The sequence below is a fragment of the Bos taurus genome, chromosome 7, assembly GCF_002263795.3.
Source record: "Bos taurus isolate L1 Dominette 01449 registration number 42190680 breed Hereford chromosome 7, ARS-UCD2.0, whole genome shotgun sequence".
NCBI classification, from domain to species: domain Eukaryota; kingdom Metazoa; phylum Chordata; class Mammalia; order Artiodactyla; family Bovidae; genus Bos; species Bos taurus.
This window is the reverse complement of record NC_037334.1, coordinates 109,717,905-109,736,708: the sequence shown is the minus strand read 5'-3', so window position 1 is coordinate 109,736,708 and position 18,804 is coordinate 109,717,905. Positions and strand designations below refer to the sequence as shown.

The following is an 18,804-nucleotide window of genomic DNA, read 5'->3' as shown; positions in this document are numbered from 1 at the left end:
AAAATTTAAATTTCTACATGAGATAAAAAAGTAAAAACACAATAATCAAAATTTAAAGACAAACCACAAACTGGGAAAATGACACTTTAACATGGTTTGGACAATGGGTTACTTTATTGTAAAAACGAACTTTTATCAGTAAGGGAAAAGCAGTAGAAATATAAGCAAAGGACATGAAGAGGCAATTTATTTTTAAAGAAATGCAAATGGGTAATAGTTAAATAAACAAGTATCTGTGTAACTGGAGAAAGGCAAATTTGAGTAATAACCATTTTTCCTCTATAAAAACTATGTTTAAAAGGGCAATACACAATATTGTGCAAAGTGAGAAAAAAGTAACTCTTATTCATTTCTGGAGTATAAAATATAAACTTTATGTGGTGTGTGTGTGTGTGTGTGTGTGTGCACGTGTGTGTGTGCACACTCAGTTGTCCAGTCTTGTCCAACTCTTGTGACCCCATGTACTCACCAGGCTCCTCTGTCCATAGAATTTTCCAGGCAAGAAAATAACTTATGTATTTTTTAAACGTATTTGGCTGTTCTGAGTCTTACTTGCGGGCTGTGGGGTCTCTGATCTCTGCTGAGGCATGCAGGGTTTTTAGTTGTGGTATGCAGGAGCTAGTTTCCTGACCTGAGATCAAACCTGGGCCATTTGCATCAAGAGCTTAGAGTCTTAGTCCTTGCACCACCAGGGAAGTCCTAAAATATAACAACTTTTCCACAGAGGGCATTTTGGCAGTATATATTAAAAACATATAAAAATAGCCATAGCTTTTGACTCCTAAATCTTAGGAAACAAACATAGGGTGTACATATTTACTTATGGACATATTCATGATATAATTGCTCACAATAGGAAAAATTGTTAGGATTTCAAATATCAAGTAATTATTACTAATAATTAAAATGGTGCATCCATATGGTTCTTTAATCAAAATATATTTATTGAGCACCTAACTGTACCAGGTACTATTCTAAGCAATGTGGACAGAGTAATAGATAAACAAGATGAAGTCCCTACATTGCTGAACTGACATTCTTATTGGGAGGCAAATAACAGGTAAATTTATCATATCAAATAATGAAACAAACATCTACAATGTCAGATAATGACGTGTATTATATTTTGAAAATTAAAGGATAGAGGCAGAATTTTTAGATTGCCTGGTCAGGGAAGCCAATAATCTTTGAAATAATCTTTAAACAGACATACGTGAAAGAATAAGCCATGTGTGACTATCTTGGAGAAAAATTTTCAAAGTAGAGCCAATTATAAGGTCTGATGAAAACTAGGAAGCCAGTGAGCAAGGATTCACTGAGAGCGGAAAGGGGTGCAGGGCTCAAGTTGGACAGGGCCTTGCTGGTGACAGACAGTGATTCAGGTTCTATGCAGAGCACATCACGAGAAACGCGGGTCTGGAAGATGCACACGCTGGAATCAAGATTGCCGGGAGAAATAGCAATAACCTCAGACATGCAGATGACACCACACTTATGGCAAAAAGTGAAGAAGAACTAAAAAGCCTCTTGATGAAAGTGAAAGAGGAGAGTGAAAAAGTTGGCTTAAAGCTCAACATTCAGAAAACAAAGATCATGGCATCTGGTCCCATCACTTCATGGTAAATAGATGGGGAAACAGTGGAAACAGTGGCTGACTTTATTTTTTGGGGCTCCAAATTCACTGCAGATGGTGATCGCAGCCATGAAATTAAAAGACGCCTACTCCTTGGAAGGAAAGTTATGACCAACCTAGATAGCATATTGAAAAGCAGAGACATTACTTTGCCAACAAAGGTCCGTCTAGTCAAGGCGATGGTTTCTCCTGTGGTCATGTATGGATGTGAGAGTTGGACTGTGAAGAAGGCTGAACGCCGAAGAATTGATGCTTTTGAACTGTGGTGTTGGAGAAGACTCTTGAGAGTCCCTTGGACTGCAAGGAGATCCAACCAGTGCATTCTGAAGGAGATCAGCCCTGGGATTTCTTTGGAGGGAATGATGCTGAAGCTGAAACTCCAGTACTTTGGCCACCTCATGTGAAGAGTTGACTCATTGGAAAAGACCCTGGTGCTGGGAGGGATTGGGGGCAGGAAGAGAAGGGGATGACAGAGGACGAGATGGCTGGATGGCATCACTGACTCAATGGACGTGAGTCTGAGTGAACTCCGGGAGTTGGTGATGGACAGGGAGGCCTGGCGTGCTGCGATTCATGGGGTCGCAAAGAGTCAGACACAACTGAGCGACTGAACTGAACTGAAGAGTAGAGGGGGGTGACCTTAATGATGTTCTAGAAGGAGAAACCTGGCTTCCTTTTGGGGCAAAGGTGAAAGTCTCTTCTACTTGGCAGGATGTTTCGAGCTGCTGAGGTAAGCGATAGTAGTAATTTGATCTAGAGCGATAGTAGTGAAGGAGCTGAGAAGGGCTGGAGGCAGCATGTTAAATGATTACATCACAGGTACAGCGTAAATGACAAGTTAATGTGTCCATGTTAGATTAAAACTATTGTGCATGATATGATTTCACTATTGTAAAAATAACAATAAAGATACACAATAAAAGGATATATGTTATGTCTGGGTGTAGGTTGACTTATGTTTTATTTTTTTATTCTCCACTTTCTAATTGTTTTAAGATAGCATTTTATGGTTTTTGTTTTTGCTAAGAAAAAAAATTATTTTAGAAAAAATAGATACACTAGATTTAGTTATGGGACACAGCAATAAAATTTTTTAGATTATTAAATCTGTCCATAGCAGTTAATCAACAGTCTCTAGAGCACTACCAGGCTTCCCATGCAGCTCAGTGGTAAAGAACCCATCTGCCAATGCAGAAGATGCAAGAGACTCGGGTTCCATCCCTGGGTTGGGAAGATCTCCTGGAGGAGGAAATGGAAACCCACTTCCAATATTTTAGCCTGGAGAATTCCATGGACAGAGGAGCCTGGTGGGCAGGCTACAGTCCATGGGGTCGAAAGAGTCAGACATGACTGGCGATTCAGCATGCGTGCAAAGCACTAATAAAGCCCTTCCATCATATATTTCTTCAAAATCTTTCTAAAATAATAATGTTGAAAAGGTACAGAATGCAAGTCTTCAAACTAGTTTAAGAAAGACATCACTCAGAAATTAATGTACTTAATTCTCTGTAGCATTTAAAAAGAATGGCCAATATGTCTTTTATGAGAATATCAGTGTAATATTTGTATTGGTTCTCTGTTTTGTCAAAACAAATTACTCCCCAAAAAAGCAGCTTAAAATATTTATTGTCTTGTAGTTTCTGGAGTGAGACATCACTTTGTCAACAAAGGTCCATCCAGTCAAGGCTATGGTTTTTCCAGTGGTCATGTATGGATGTGAGAGTTGGACTATAAAGAAAGCTGAGTGCCAAAGAATTGATGCTTTTGAACTGTGGTGTTGGAGAAGACTCTTGAGAGTCCCTTGGACTGCAAGGAGATCCAACCAGTCCATTCTAAAGGAGATCAGTCCTGGGTGTTCATTGGATGGACTGATGCTGAAGCTGAAACTCCAGTACTTTGGCCACCTCATGAGAAGAGTTGACTTATTGGAAAAAAGACCCTGATGCTGGGAAAGATTGAGGGCAGGAGGAGAAGGGGACAACAGAGGATGAGATGGTTGGATGGCATCACCAACTCAATGGACATGAGTTTTGGTAAACTCCGGGAGTTGGTGATGGACAGGGAGGCCTGACGTGCTTCAGTCCATGGGGTCACAAAGAGTCGGACACGACTGAGTGACTGAACTGAACTGAACTGAGTTTCTGTAGTTTGAGGATCTGAAAGTGGCTTAGATTAGTAGTTCCGGCTCAGGGTCTCTCACGAATTTGCTGTCAAGACTTCAACTTGGGGTCCAGTCATCTTAGACTTGACTGGGCTTGATTGGAACAGGAGGATCCATTTCTAAGATAGCTTGCTCGGCTAATTGTGGAATTCTTGCCGGTTTGATATCACGAGGGCTCTGAGTATCTTGCCCGGTGCATCTCTCCATAGAACTTCCTGAGTGTCTGTATAACGAGACAGCTGACTCCTTCTCAGAGCAAGTGATCCAAGACAACAGAGACGAAGCCACACAGTCTTTTATGACCTTATGCCACCTCATCACTCCTGCTGCATTCTGTTATCCAGAAGTGAGTCACTAAATCCAATGCAAGGGCAAGGGGTCTGGCTTCCTCTTTAGAAGGGAGGGTTATCAAACAATTCATGTTCATATTTTGAAGTCACAACATTTAAACCATCATATAACAAGTAATGGATAGAAGATATTGTAAGCACTAAACATTAATAATTAGGAACATTTTCACACAAACATTAATAGAATTATATAGATTAAAATTTTTACCTTCTTCTTTAGTAAATAGATGTGAAGGATTTGTTTTTTTGGAAAATAATCATATGATAGAAATATTTAAACCATGAAATAGTTTAATAAATATTTTGAGTCCAATTATTATTCACCTGGAACTTCCCTGGTGGCTCAGAGAGTAAGGAATCTGCTGGCATTTCAGGAGACCTGGGTTTGATCCCTAGGTCAGGAAGATCCCCTGGAGAAAGGAATGCCTACTCAGCCCCGTATTCTTGCCTGGAGAATTCCACGGACAGAAGACACTGGTGGTCTAGAGTCAACAGGGTCACAAAGAGACAGGACTGAGAAACTTTTTTTTTTTTTTAATTCACTTAGATGTGAAGAGTCAGACAGGACTGAGAAACTAATTTTTTTTTAATTCACTTAGATGTGAGTAAAAATACAAGTGAAGATTAGCAGACTATTTTGACAACTTTCAAGAGTTGGAAAAATATTCTGCTAAACAAAAGTATAGAACAAGCAGGTTATTCATTTATATTAGTATTTTCACTCAGAAATTCTGACAGTCAATAAATTTGGCTCACAGGATGAAATTAAAATCATCTACATTTCTATTCAGGAATTCACCCAACACTATTTATTAAGCATGTACTATGTTTGAGTCACTGAATTAGGTACTGTGATGCAGCTACCATTTTTGAGGATGGGATCTGAAGATATTTAAAATATTTTATTTCTACTGTATTATGTGGACTAATAAATCATTCTCACAGTAAGTTATAGTATGTGGATGTGAGAGTTGGACTGTGAAGAAGGCTGAACGCCGAAGAATTGATGCTTTTGAACTGTGGTGTTGGAGAAGACTCTTGAGAGTCCCTTGGACTGCAAGGAGATCCAACCAGTCCATTCTGAAGGAGATCAGCCCTGGGATTTCTTTGGAAGGACTGATGCTAAAGCTGAAACTCCAGTACTTTGGCTACCTCATGTGAAGAGTTGACTCATTGGAAAAGACTGATGCTGGGAGGGATTGGGGGGCAGGAGAAGGGGATGACAGAGGATGAGATGGCTGGATGGCATCACTGACTCGATGGACGTGAGTCTGGGTGAACTCTGAGAGTTGGTGATGGACAGGGAGGCCTGGCATGCTGCGATTCATGGGGTCGCAGAGTCAGACACGACTGAGTGAACTGAACTGAAGACAAGCCCTTCTGTGCTTGCTTCCTTTTTGTAACCTTTTTGGCTAACTTGCCATTTAGTTTTCCAAATGAACTTTAAAATAATTTCATTTTTCACTCCTAAAACACACACATACACATCGCTATTTCAAGTTTTGTTTTTTTTTTTTTTGTCTCAAAGAAGTTTCCCCCATACTAATTTTTAAATATTATTTATATTTTCTCTCTTTTGGAAACTGTGAGTTAGCACTCCAGAATCTGCTAAGAAATACCCTTTACAGTCTCTCTCAATTTCACTTTTGTTCTTATCCTCAACTTACTGCTCTGTTAGGAGGATGTGTTTCTGAGAAGCCTGGGATCAGAACTGCTTTTATTTATTGTTTGCAAATACTTTATTTTTGCAGTCTGTATTATTACTATTTTTAGTGTTTCTAGGTTCACAGCAAAATTAAGAGGAGGGTAGAGTGATTTCTCATATACACTCATCACTTCCCCTAATGGAGAGCCACCCCCATCATGAATGCTCCAATCAGAGTCTTAATGTGTTACAACTGATAAACTTATATTGACACATCATAATCATAATCATCCAAAGTTGATAGTTTATATTAGAGTTCACTCGAGGCAGTCTATGGATTTGGACCAATAATTTTTGTTTCAAGAATCAAAATGTAGTTTAAAACATTAAAAGACTTATTTGGTGCCTATTATGAACAGAAACAATTCAAGACTGATGTAGTTCATCAGGATTAGTTGCATTTTCTTTTGAAGTTCTTAATTTTTTAAGGCAATTTATTTCACTAGGACAATCCCTGTTCCTTAGCTTTAAATTGAATCAGAATTGCTCTTAGTAAAACCCTTGTGAAATTTAGTAGAGTATTTGAAACTGTTTACCCGTTCCTAGACATAGAAATTTTTATAAATATACAAATTTCTTTTTTGGGAGGGATACTACATTTAAAACTAGGCATTTCTTTGTGTTTAAAATTTCCCTCTTATAGTTAGTATGTATAGAACCACCTGGAAACCTTTCTTTAAAATCCATGATCCTAACTGAGAAGGATTCTTATATGCAAAGTACATCATGAGAAATGCTGGGCTGGATGAAGCACAAGCTGGAATCAAGACTGCCAGGAGAAATATCAATAACCTCAGATATGCAAATGACACCACCCTTATGGCAGAAAGCGAAGAACTAAAGAGCCTCTAGCTGAAAGTGATAGAGGAGAGTGAAACAGTTGGCTTAAAGCTCAACATTCAGAAAACTAAGATCATGGCATCCGGTTCCATCACTTTATGGCAAAGAGATGGGGAAACAGTGGCAGACTTTACTGTTTTGGGCTCCAAAATCACTGAAGATGGTGACTGCAGCCATGAAATTAAAAGACGCTGACTCTTTGGAAGGAAACTTATGACCAACCTAGACAGCATATTAAAAAGCAGAGGCATTACTTTGCCAACAAAAGTCCGTCTAGTCAAAGCTATTGTTTTTCCAATAGTCATGTATGGATGTGATAGTTGGATTATAAAGAAAGCTGAGCACAGAAGCATTGATGCTTTTGAACTGTGGTGTTGGAGAAGACTCTTAAGAGTCCCTTGAACTGCAAAGAGATCCAACTAGTCCATCTGAAGGAGATCAGTCCTGGGTGTTCATTGGAAGGACTGATGCTGAAGCTGAAACCCCAATACTTTGGCCACCTCATGCAAAGAACTGACTCATTTGAAAAGACTCTGATGCTGGGAAAGATTGAAGGTGGGAGGAGAAGGGGCCGACAGAGGATGAGATGGTTGGATGGCATCACTGACTCAATGGACATGGGTTTGGGTGGACTCCGGGAGTTGGTGATGGACATTGAGGCCTGGCGTTCTGCAGTCCATGGGGTTGCGAAGAGTTGGACAGGCCTCAGCTTCTGAATTGAACCAAACTTCCTTGGCAGACTCTGACTGGCTAGCCCTGTTCAGTTCAGTTCAGTTCAGTTCAGTCGCTCAGTCGTGTCCGACTCTTTGCGACCCCATGGACTGCAGCACGCCAAGCCTCCCTGTCAATCACCTACTCCCGGAGTTTACCCAAACCCATGTCCATGGAGTAGATGATGCCATCCAACCATCTCATCCTCTGTAGTCCCCTTCTCCTCCTGCCCTCAATTTTTCCCAGCATCAGGTTTTTCAAATGAGTCAGCTCTTTGCATCCGGTGGCCAAAGTACTGGGGGTTCAGCTTCAACATCAGTCCCTCCAATGAACACCCAGGGCTGTCCAAGGGACTCTCAAGAGTCTTCTCCAACACCACCATTCTAAAGCATCAGTTCTTCGGTGCTCAGCTTTCTTTATAGTTCAATTCTCACGTCAGTAGGTGAGTACTGGAAAAACCATAGCCTTGACTAGAGGGACCTTTGTTGACAAAGTGACATCTCTGCTTTTTAATATGCTGTCTAGGTTGGTCATAACTTTCCTTCCAAAGAGTCAGCGTCTTTTAATTTCATGGCTGCAACCACCATATGTAGTGATTTTGGAGCCCCCTCGAAATAAAGTCAGCACTATTTCCACAGTTTCCCCATCTACTTGCCAGGAAATGATGGGACCGGATGCCATGATCTTAGTTTTCTGAATGTTGAGCTTTAACCCAACTTTTTCACTCTTCTGTTTCACGTTCATCAAGAGGTTCCTTTAGTTTTTTGCTTTCTGCCATAAGGGTGGTGTCATCTGCATATCTGAAGTTATTGATATTTCTCCCAGCAATTTTGATTCCAGCTTGCGCTTCCTCCAGCCCAGCCCTGGTCAGCTGACCCTAAAGGGGCCGGCGTTCCCTGGCGAGCCTTGATTGGCTAGCGGTGGTCAGCTGACCCTAAAGAAGTCGGCCTTCCCCGGCGGGCGCTGATTGGCTAAGCCTGGTCACCTGTTTCTAAATTGGCGGCCTTCCGGCTCTGAGTGCTTCCTACCGCGTCCTTAGCAACCCGCCGGTCCGCGCAGGCGCGAGCCCCGGGTGAGCTGCTTCTGATCACTCGCGAGCTGAGGTTACAACCGCGTCCGCCACCCCGGCCGCCCGGAGTCCACAGGTCGGGGCACCGAGCCTTCCCCCTCGGGTTCCTTGGCCCTGGCTGTCTGGAGGAGCTCGCTGCCGCGCTTCCCGCTCAGGCTCACCATCTGAGCGCCCGGGCACCCAGGGGAGCCCTGCAGCAGGGAGAGCGGATAGGCTGAGGATGGGGACGTGGCTTTATGCTGGGCAGCTTTCCCGTTGCTGTTAATCGGGGAATTCTTTTCGTTTCCTCTGCACTCGGACTTCCTTGTCCTGCGGGAATCCTTAGCTTTGAATCCTGCTTTCCACTCTGGGCAGTTTCCAAGGCCTTACAGACTTGGCGAGATGCGCTCCCCTCCCCTCTCGCAGACTTCGAAATTTCAAAAATTTTTAAGTGTTTGGCAAGTAAGGGTCCAGGGAAAAATCCTTGAGAATGTGAGATGCAAGGATTTTTTAAAAAGCAGTTAATCTTGATAAAAGAGCCCAAGTTATCTCTTAGGAAAAATTTCCAGGAAGAGGTAAGGTGATGGTTGGAGAAGTAGATGGCACCCCACTCCAGTATTCTTGCCTGGAGAACCCCATGGACAGAGGAGCCTGGTGGGTTACAGTCCATGGGGCTGCAAAGAGTCTGACAGGACTGAGCAACTAACACACAAGGTAATGGTAGTATCTTCCTTCCCCCCTGCTTTGTAACCTTATCTCAACAGTGTATCTGAATGGATTCTATCTTTTTGGTTATCTTTGGTCAATAACCATTGTTTCTTTCTTAAGGTTAGAGTCTAAATCTTGTGTTTTCTAGTGTAGGTTACCAAGCCAAAGGCTTACTATAATTTTGTATAGTTCTCAGAAATTGTTTTTTAAAATATACTTTTCCAACTTTGTTTCAATTGTAGCTTAAAAAAATACACTAGGGATTAATGTTAAAAACTTAAATTCCGAGTCTATGCCAGATAGGTAGGTACAAAGCATATCGAATTCATACTTAAATCTGACTGTTCTGTAGATCCTATTACTGAAAGCTCAGCCTGTCTTGTACATGGGTGAGGAATCAAATCTGAAACAAGAGTTTTGGGTGAAGTAGAAAGGCTAGTTTTATTACTTTGCCAGGCAAAGTGGGGGCACAGCCGGCTCTTGCCTTGAAAAACTGTTTCAATCCAGGAGGATTTGATGAAGGCTTCTATAATGATGGTTCAAAGATGGGGTCTCTAACAAGATTAGAGTTTGAGTAGGGCTTTGTTGTTGTTCAGTCACTAAGTCATGTCCAACTCTTTGTGACCCCATCAACTGCAGCATGCCAGGCTTCCCTGTCCTTCACTATCTCCTGGAGTTTGCTCAAACTCATGTCCATTGAGTCGATGATGCCATCCAACCATCTCCTCCTGTGCCACCTCTTCTGTTTTTGTTTCAGTCTTTCCCAGCATCAGGGTCTTTTCCGGTGAGTCGGCTCTTCACATCAGGTGGCAAAGGTTTGAAACTTCACCAGGGCTTGCAGGCCCTTGGTCTCATCTCAGGAGGTCTGGTCTCCTAATCTTGATGAACCTCTCTGGTCCCTTTAATCGTGCTCCAGGTGGTTTCTTGGCTGGTCCTCCTTGATCAGCAACTGTTGAATCTGCCCTTTGAAACTCAGGGAAGGTCCTAAGGGCTGGAGTCTACAAGAAAACAAGAAACAGGGGCCTACAAGAAACAGGGGCCAAAAGGGCCTCGGTGCCTGGGGTCCCACAAGGCTCCGCTCAGCTTCAGTGCAGTGTCAATAACGTTTATAGAGCGCTGGCACACAGCGGAAATCCAATACAATAATTCAGGGACAATTATATCCATTTTTGCCATTCTTCCACAAACTATTCATCATGTGAGTAGTTTGCATCAAAGCCAAATGGCTTCCTATATTGGGTATCATCCTAAATAAAGAGGTAAACTGATGCAAGCTGGAATTGCCAGCAATTGACTTTATTGAATAGCAGAGGAATTGTAATTCGGAAAATGCAAACCATAGCAAGCTACAGGGGAGTCTACTGAGGGTTTGGCGTGGGCTGTATATTTTGTGGAAAGAGTCCAAAGAAGGGGAAGTCCAGCCAGAGTCTGATCAGTACATTCATGGATTGAGAATGGGGGAAAGATTCTTTGTGGATATTCATTGATCAGAAGACAAGTTCTGATTTTCTGTCAGTTGGGCATTTATGGGAAAACAGTCTCTCAGTTCTTAAGTCTTATTTTCCTGAAGGCACATGTATGAGATTCTCTGGTTTCATTTTTAGAACGAAATCCCTTCAGTGAATAACTGAGATTTAAGATATTTAACCAAGTCAGAACAAGACTGTCATTTAAATGTCAGTTCACTGCAGGTTTTCTGAATAAATGACTGATGAGAAGTGAATGAGAATGGTTCGTGTTTAGACCTTAATGGTACCTTTCACTTCATTTTCCTCATTGCCCAAGGCTTTCTAAATCATATGTGAATACTTTAACCACTTCAGTTTTCAGTGTTTTGAATATTACTATTTCATGTTAATTATGGATTATATTTATTTATTATTTCTGGGAAAATGTCAAGTACTTTATTTACTGGTACTAAGATAAAAAGACATGAAGTAGTTATGAATCATAGTTGAGGGACTTACGTGTGTGGGAAATGTTCCCATACTTGAATTGATTGTATACCCTCCAAACCTCTATTCTGACTGGATATTCAGTCTTAGTTTCTGTTAAGCCTGTCTCTCCCCTGGGGTTATACAGAAGTCCTGGGTGCTCTTGTATCAGCAAAGCACTGGAGGGGCACCACGGAACATTTGGCCACATGTTGCATCCAGAGTGTCTCCTCTGTTTTGTCGTCTTTTCTGAACCACAGCGAGGCCAGCAGAAGATTTTCCTAACCCTGCTGTGCTGTGGGGTCCAGTCCATCCATACTCAGTGGCCAGATATTGCTTCTGTGCTGCTTCTGTGTTCCTGGCGGTGCTGCTACAATAAAGGAGTTGCTCTGAATGACCTGTAACCTCCATTCCAGTCTCAGGAAACATCTTTCTGTTACTGACCCTCTCGGATCAGGTAGACTCCAATTAGGGTCTTTCCTTCAGTTCGGTTCAGTAACTGTCATGTCCGACTCTTTGTGACCCCATGGACTGCAGCAGCCCAGACCTCCCTGTCCATCACAAACTCCTGGAGCTTGCTCAAACTCATGTCCATTGAGTCGGTGATGCCACCCAACCATCTCATCCTCTGTCCTCCCCTTCTCCTCCTGCCTTCAATCTTTCCCAGCATCAGGGTCTTTTCTAATGTCAGTTCTTCACAACAGGTGGCCAAAGTATTGGAGTTTCAGCTCTCAAGGGTCTTCCTTACCTGGTGTCATTCGGGCCTATTGAAGAAGACCAGGTTTGGCAAAGCAGAGCAGAAAATTTGTTCATAGGTCAAGGAATGGGGATGGGAGAGATCATGCCCTAAAGACCTCTTCTCCCTCATGGAGGAAGCTGGAAGCTTTCTGAAAGGTGAGAGGTGTGTGTGCTGAGTGCTGAGCCGCTTCAGCCCTGTCTGACTCTGCGACCCTGTGGAGCACAGCCCGCCAGGCTCCTGTGTCCATGGGATTCTCCAGGCAGGAACACTGGAGTGGGTGGCCATGCCCTCCTCCAGGGGAATATTCCTGACCCAGGGATCAGACCCACATCTCTTACATCTCCCAAACTGGCAGGCAGGTTCTCGACCACTAACGAACCCACCTGGGGAGAGGTGGGTAGTCATCAGAATTCAGGCAAAGGGGCGGTGAGTTTCAGAAACAGCCGGAGCGTGCGCGGGCTCTTAAGCTCCTTCACAGCTGTGGTAAGGGTGCCCAGCATCGCAGGGAGCCCTCTGGGCAGAAAGCTGAATGCCGTCTTGAGGCGGAGGCCCTGCGCCCACCCTTTGGCGCTCATGTGGGAGGACTCTGCCCTTGGGGTCCGCTGGAAAAGCTTCGGGTCAGTGTACTGTCACTGTCTTGGGCTTTTCTGGCCCAGGCTGGCTCTGTGGTTTATGCAGCCGTCTCTTAGTTTCTGGTATGAAGTACGTCGGTGAGCATTGATGAACCCACTGTCGTGTAGGAAAAGAAGTGCAGCCTCTGTGTCCGTGTGGGTCTCTTCTCTGTGGCGTCGCCACGGTCCCCACAATCTCCAGGAGCCTTCTTCCTCCTACAGGGCACCCCATGCAAGCTCTTCAGGGACTAACTTTGTGTGCGTGTGTGTTTAGGTAAGGAAAAAGCCAGTGCCTTCAGGCAGTTGCACCTTTCTGCCTTGGAGATATTCAGATAACAAAGAAAGGGAAAAGCATTACTTATTTCCTCAGCATAGAGAAGTACCACCTAAATGGGAGAGAAAGGCATCAAGGATGCCCCACCACCCATACTCTCTTTTACAAATTAAACGTCTTTAATCTCTTAACTAGCTCCAAAGGGACATCTTTACGTGTCCTCCCTTTTCCCTCACGCTAAACCCAGACAGGACGCTATGGGACCCTCCTGGGTACAAAGCCTGTCTGTGTCCCCCATTTCTTGTTGGCAGGAAAAAGGCTTCTCACGTCCTCAACCTCTCTGCCTTCTGAGGCACGGACCGAGGGAGGTGCTGATTAGGCGAGTGTGAAGGCTTGCTCCCCGTGCCCGGGGCCTGCGATCAGCCTTTCTCTGCTCCAAAATCAAGCTTCTCAGTGTGGCCTCACTGTGCACAGGGCGCACACACTTGGGTTTGACGGCAGTGGGGATGGAAGAAGCGAAAAATGATCAGGAAATTTATGTCTGGAATAGTTACTCTTTCAGTCACGTAGAAGGTGAGCCTAGAGGAAAAGAAATCCAAAGGAGACTGGGAGGTAAGCAGCCATTGTGTTCCTTTAAGACAAAGATAATGGCATCCCGATTTAGGAGAAGAGGAGGAGGGATGCAAAGGAGCCTGGATTAGCAGCACTCCCTTGAAGAAAGGGGTAGAGTGACTGGTGGTGCCTCCCAGTGACTTGATGCTGCATGAACTTCCCTGGTGCTTCAGCTGGGAAAGAATCTGCCTGCAATGCGGGGGATCTGGGTTTGATCCCTGGGTGGGGAAGATCCCCTGGAGAAGGAAATGGCAGCCCACTCCAGTATTCTTGCCTGGAGAATCCCCATGGACAGAGGAGCCTGATGGGCTACGGTCAATGGGGTCGCAAAGAGTCGGACATGACTGGGTGACTGACACTTGGGTTGAACTGGGGAACAAGCTGAAGCAAGGTAGGCCTAACAGTCTCCATGACAGGCCTGTTTACAGGAGCTTGGTTTCTTAGAGCTGTGAAACTGACAGATCCTAAATTGTGTAGATTTAGACTTAATTTTTTTTTAACATTGGGGAGAAATACCTCTTATCCTGTCATTTCATTTACGTTGTCATTTTACTCCTGTTAAACGTCACTAAACCTAATTCTAATGTACTCTCTTACCATCATTCACTGGGGTCAAAGTTGCATATCGTGAAGTGCACTAATGTTCGTTGTACACGTCAGTGAGTGCACTTGGGTGCCGGTTGCTGGCAACCATCACTGAAACTCAGGGGCTGAAATTTTCCCGAGTTTCGGTCCTGGAGTTGGTTGTTTGCAGCTGGGTGAGTCTTACGTGGGCTCTGGCCTGTGATTTCACCTAAATGTCAGCCGAGGCCTCGGCCTCCTGAGGCCTTGACCAGGATGGAAGGCTCGCTGCCTTGCCTGCGGTTCCTGTGTGCGGTCAGTGGCGGGCCGCGGGGCGCGCAGGGAGAGCTGTGGCCCGCCGGCTTGCGCGTGCTTTCCGCATGGTGCTGGCCTCTGAGCCTGCGGGCTGGGCTCTGAGAGCACAGCCAGGAGACCGAGGAGGACGCTGCAAGGGCTTCTCTAAGGTCGGGTGTCCCAGAGTAGTATTCTGCTCTGCTGTGTCAGTCAAGTCCCTGTGTGAAGCCCAGAGGTGTGGGGAGAGTGGATTCGATTCCATCTCTTTTGGGACAGCGACCAGCCACGTTACGCGCAGGACAGTACTCAGTATGGGAGGTATCGTTGCACCATTTTGAAAACTGCATTCTGCTTTGATACGTGCGTCCACCCAAGTTACCCCAACGCTTCACATGTCTGTTCAGTCCCTCCTCTAGCCCCATTCTCACGCGCTCTTGGATCCAAACCATGACACGGTTTTGCCTGTTGCTGGACTTCGTATAAGGCATCATGCGCTATGTGCACTTCTGTATTTGCCTTCTTCCACGCGACGTAATCTACTTCTGTTGCCTGTTGCAATCCTTTTTTTTATTATTACTGGGGAAGAATCCTATCACATAAACAGATCACAAGCTTGTCCATTCTCCTACTGATGGATGTTTGAATTGTTTCCAGTTTGAAGCTGTTGTGAATAATAATCCTGTAAACATCCTCATACATATCTTTTTGAAACATTTCTTTTGGAGTGAACTTTCTGGGTCAAGGGACAGGTGTATGATTACCTTTCTAAGATGGAAATGGATTTCCAAGAAGTTTACGGCTTATTTTCACTCCTGTGGCAACGTATGAGAGTTCCATTGTTCTACACATCACAAAACCTAATATTGTTAATTTTTAAAAAATGTTAGTCCTTCTATTTGAACAGAAAATATAATTGTGGGCCTAATTTGAATATTCTTGAAGATTAATGATTTTGAGTATACGTGTTGATTTTTCTTTCCTCTAAGATTTTGTTCTGTATATCATTAATTTTTGTTCTTAATTCTCTTCAACTTTTGGGGAATATATCTTCTTATTTTTCTTATATCTTAGGTGAGCTAATTTTTTAGCTTTTTTTTGTTTGAGGTAAAAGCTACTTTTGTTGCATTTCACAAGTTTTTATGTGTGATATTTTTGTTATCATTTAGTTTTAAGTGTTCTTGAATTCTATTATTTTTGTCCCACAGGTGACTTAGAATTGCAACCTCCACAACATAGAGTTTTAATTAATTTTTTTACTTTTAATTTGATTGTGTTTTGATGTCAGAATTATCTACTCATAAATTACCTATTCTTGGTAATTTAAGACTTGCTTTAGGCTAGAATTTTTAGAGAATTGTACTTGTGCTTGGGAAAGATAATATTCTCTGATTAAATGCAGAATCCTCTGTGTCCATCATATATTTTTTACATCTTCTGTACCTTTGCTGGTTTTCTTTTTGTTTCCTACTGGACTTGTAAACAGTTAAAGCATAGCTTACACTATGTTTTGCTAATTTATTTTCTCAGAGCCACGCTGGCTAACTACTTCTTTGTCTACCCATATACAACCAATTCCTAGTAATTCATTTCCCCCTGTAGATGAGCTCTGGGTGTTTTCCCTTTTTTCTTAGATTTCAAGTTTCCTTCTTAGTCCTACAAAATTGCTTTAAAAGACAGGATCCTAAGTCTATGTTAATTAGTCATCTTTTCTGAAACTGAAACCCCTATCAGTAATTTTTATTGATTCGTCTTTTAAAATTGAATGGGAGAAGGCAGTGGCACCCCCCTCCAGTACTCTTGCCAGGAAAATCCCATGGACAGAGGAGCCTGGCGGGCTGCAGTCCATGGGGTCGCTAAGAGTCAGACATGACTGAGTGACTTCACTTTCACTTTTCACTTTCATGCATTGGAGAAGGAAATGGCAACCCACTCCAGTGTCCTTGCCTGGAGAATCCAATGGATGGAGAAGCCTGGTGGGCTGCAGTCCATGGGGTCACACAGAGTCAGACATGACTGAAGCGACTTAGTAGTAGTAGTAGTAGTAATCTATATTTTGTATGTGTATTCTTGAGATTTTTATGTAACTCTTTTTCACATATACTGTCCTCTTTCCCCATGTTTATGCCCCTTTTTTCCTTTTATTTTTGTTGGCTGTGTGTCAGTCACTCAGGCGTGTCCGACTCTCTCGACCCCATGGACTGTAGCCCACCAGACTCCTCTGTCCATGGGATTCTCTAGGCAAGAATACTGGAGCGGGTTGCCATTTCCTCCTCCATTTGTTGATTAGGACTAACTATAAAATTTTGAAGAGTGGCAATAATATGGATATCTTTGTATTGTTCTTGGCTTTTTAGATAAAGCTTCTAAATTTTTCCTGTTAATTATCATGTTTCTTTTAGATTTTCCTAGACACCTTTAACTAAATTGAGTAAAGCTGCTGACTTGTAAAGTTTCTATTTTATAACCATGAGTGAAAACTGGATTTAATTGAACTATTCTTTGTCATATAAAAAAATATTTTCTTTTTCACCTAAAATCCATCAATGTTATGGCTTACAACAATAGATTTTATAGTATTACATTATCTTTGCTCTTTTGAGGTTGACCTTTCTCAGTTATAAAGAACTTTTCTTTTTATTGGTGTTGTTGGATTTGGTTTCCTTATAGTTTCATCTAGGATTCTTACAGGTGAGATCTCCCTATGAATTTATTTTCCCAAACAGACCCCAATCCTCTACCTTGGGCAATCTTAAAATGTATTTATATAAGATCTGGTAAGACTGTGGAAATTTTAAAAAGGTGTAAAGCGGTAACTTTATAAACACATAAAGTTTTTCTGGAGAGAAAGAATGAGCATAAGAATAAAAGAAAATGATATTCTTTAAAAAAAAAAACAAAAAAACCCAACTTTCTAGAGAAGCACAATCCTCATGAGTGGCTTCAGCTTTGCATTGAGTCTTGTTTTAAAAGAAAATCAAAGTGGTACAATTTGTTTACACTATGATACTTTCTAAATAAACTTAAAAAAAAAAAGAAAATGATAAACTAAATAATTTTATTAGAATTTTTAAAATAGTTTTTGTTCAAGTGTGAGAGTTATTCTTTTGGTATTGAAATAGTTAGATATTATGTCTTTTTTGGTTTATTAGCATTTAAAGAAATAGATATATACTGTATCTGTGTAACTATGGTTACTTTGTAATTTTTAATTAAATGCTGTAAAAAATGATTAAATATATGTGATTGTCAATCAGTACTTATAAAATTTTTATTATAAGAAATTCCCTGGTGGTCCAATGGTTAGCACATGGCACTTTTACTGCCAGAGTCCACGGTTCAATCCCTGGAAGGGGAACTAAGATCCTGTAAAACACTTGCTGTGACCAAAATATATATACACATGTATATATATATGTGTGTGTGTGTGTACATGTGTGTGTGTATCACATGGGCCTTCCTGGTGGCTCAGATGGTAAAGAATCCACCTGCAGTGTCAGAGACCTGGGTTTGATCCCTGGGTCGGGAAGATTCCCTGGAGAAGGGCATGGCAACCCACTCCAGTATTCTGGCCTGGAGAATCCCATGGACAGAGGAGCCTGGTGGGCTACAGTCCGTAGGGTCACAAAGAGTCGGACGTGACTGAGTGACTAAGCACAGCACAGTGCATATATGACTATAAAAGCTTTAATCATGCAGAAGAGTTGAGAGCATAGTAGATGAATCTTCCTTTTCTTATGACCCCAGATTTAACAATTATCATTTCTATCCGTACCATGTGGTGTATTAATTATATAATTCTTTATGTGTAAGGTCTTTATTGTATGTATGTGATTAGTTAGAGTATTGCACACAGAACAAGCACTAATGAGTTGTACTCTTCCCTTGACTAATGAGTCACTAACAGAAGACACTTTACATATGAGGAAACTGAGGCGGCTGCAAGGTAGGCAGTTTGCACTGTGACAGATTCAGTCTGTGGCACTGGAGACAGAACTTAAAGTTAGCTGATTCCTGCACTTGCACATTTATCCACTACCCCAGGCAAGCGTCTGAGGAGGAGACGGCACAGAGGCAGGGAGACAGGCCAAGGGAGAAACGTGAGGAGTGAGAAAGACTTATTTCCAGAAGGAATGGTGAAATCAGTAACTATAGAGCAGGGATCAGGGAGACCAGTACAGAAACACTGATAGTGGAATTGTCCATCTGGAAATCATTGTCAGCCTTGGAAAGAGTGCCTCAGGGTGGGGATAACAGAAACTAGATTGCAGATGTTTTGTGAACTAAAATAAATTTAAGGGTAGATATCATTTAATATAAAAATCATGTCTGAAGTAGAAGGTAAAAACAGGCTATTTACTTGCCCACTTCAGATAAATATGCAAGATAAATTTTCAGAGTCTATTTAAATTATTGAAAATCATTTCTGGAATGTGGTAGAGAATACGTGCCTTGTTGCAGACGATACTCTGTAGTGGGTGCTGGATACGCCAAGAGATTGTATCAAGAGTGGAGGTGGGAGCAGGTCTTCGAAATAGTTGATGTCAGTAATGATTTTTTTTTTTAACCTTTCATTTCAGAATTAAGACTTTATTTTTAAAAATCAATTTCAAAGTCTTCTGATCT

General features: G+C 42.3%; 1 protein-coding gene across 10 annotated transcripts in view; it reads left to right on the top strand.

Moving 5' to 3' along the window:
• The first annotated feature begins 8,400 nt into the window (after positions 1 to 8,400).
• TMEM232 (transmembrane protein 232) overlaps positions 8,401 to 18,804 on the top strand; it is a 346,237-nt gene continuing 335,833 nt past the window's right edge. For 2 of the 10 annotated variants that reach the window (XR_009495390.1, XR_009495391.1), the window contains exon 1: positions 8,401 to 8,545. The gene's annotated coding sequence lies outside the window, so the exon portion shown is untranslated. The other 8 variants (XR_009495389.1, XM_059888844.1, XM_059888845.1 and 5 more) reach the window with 6 other exon arrangements.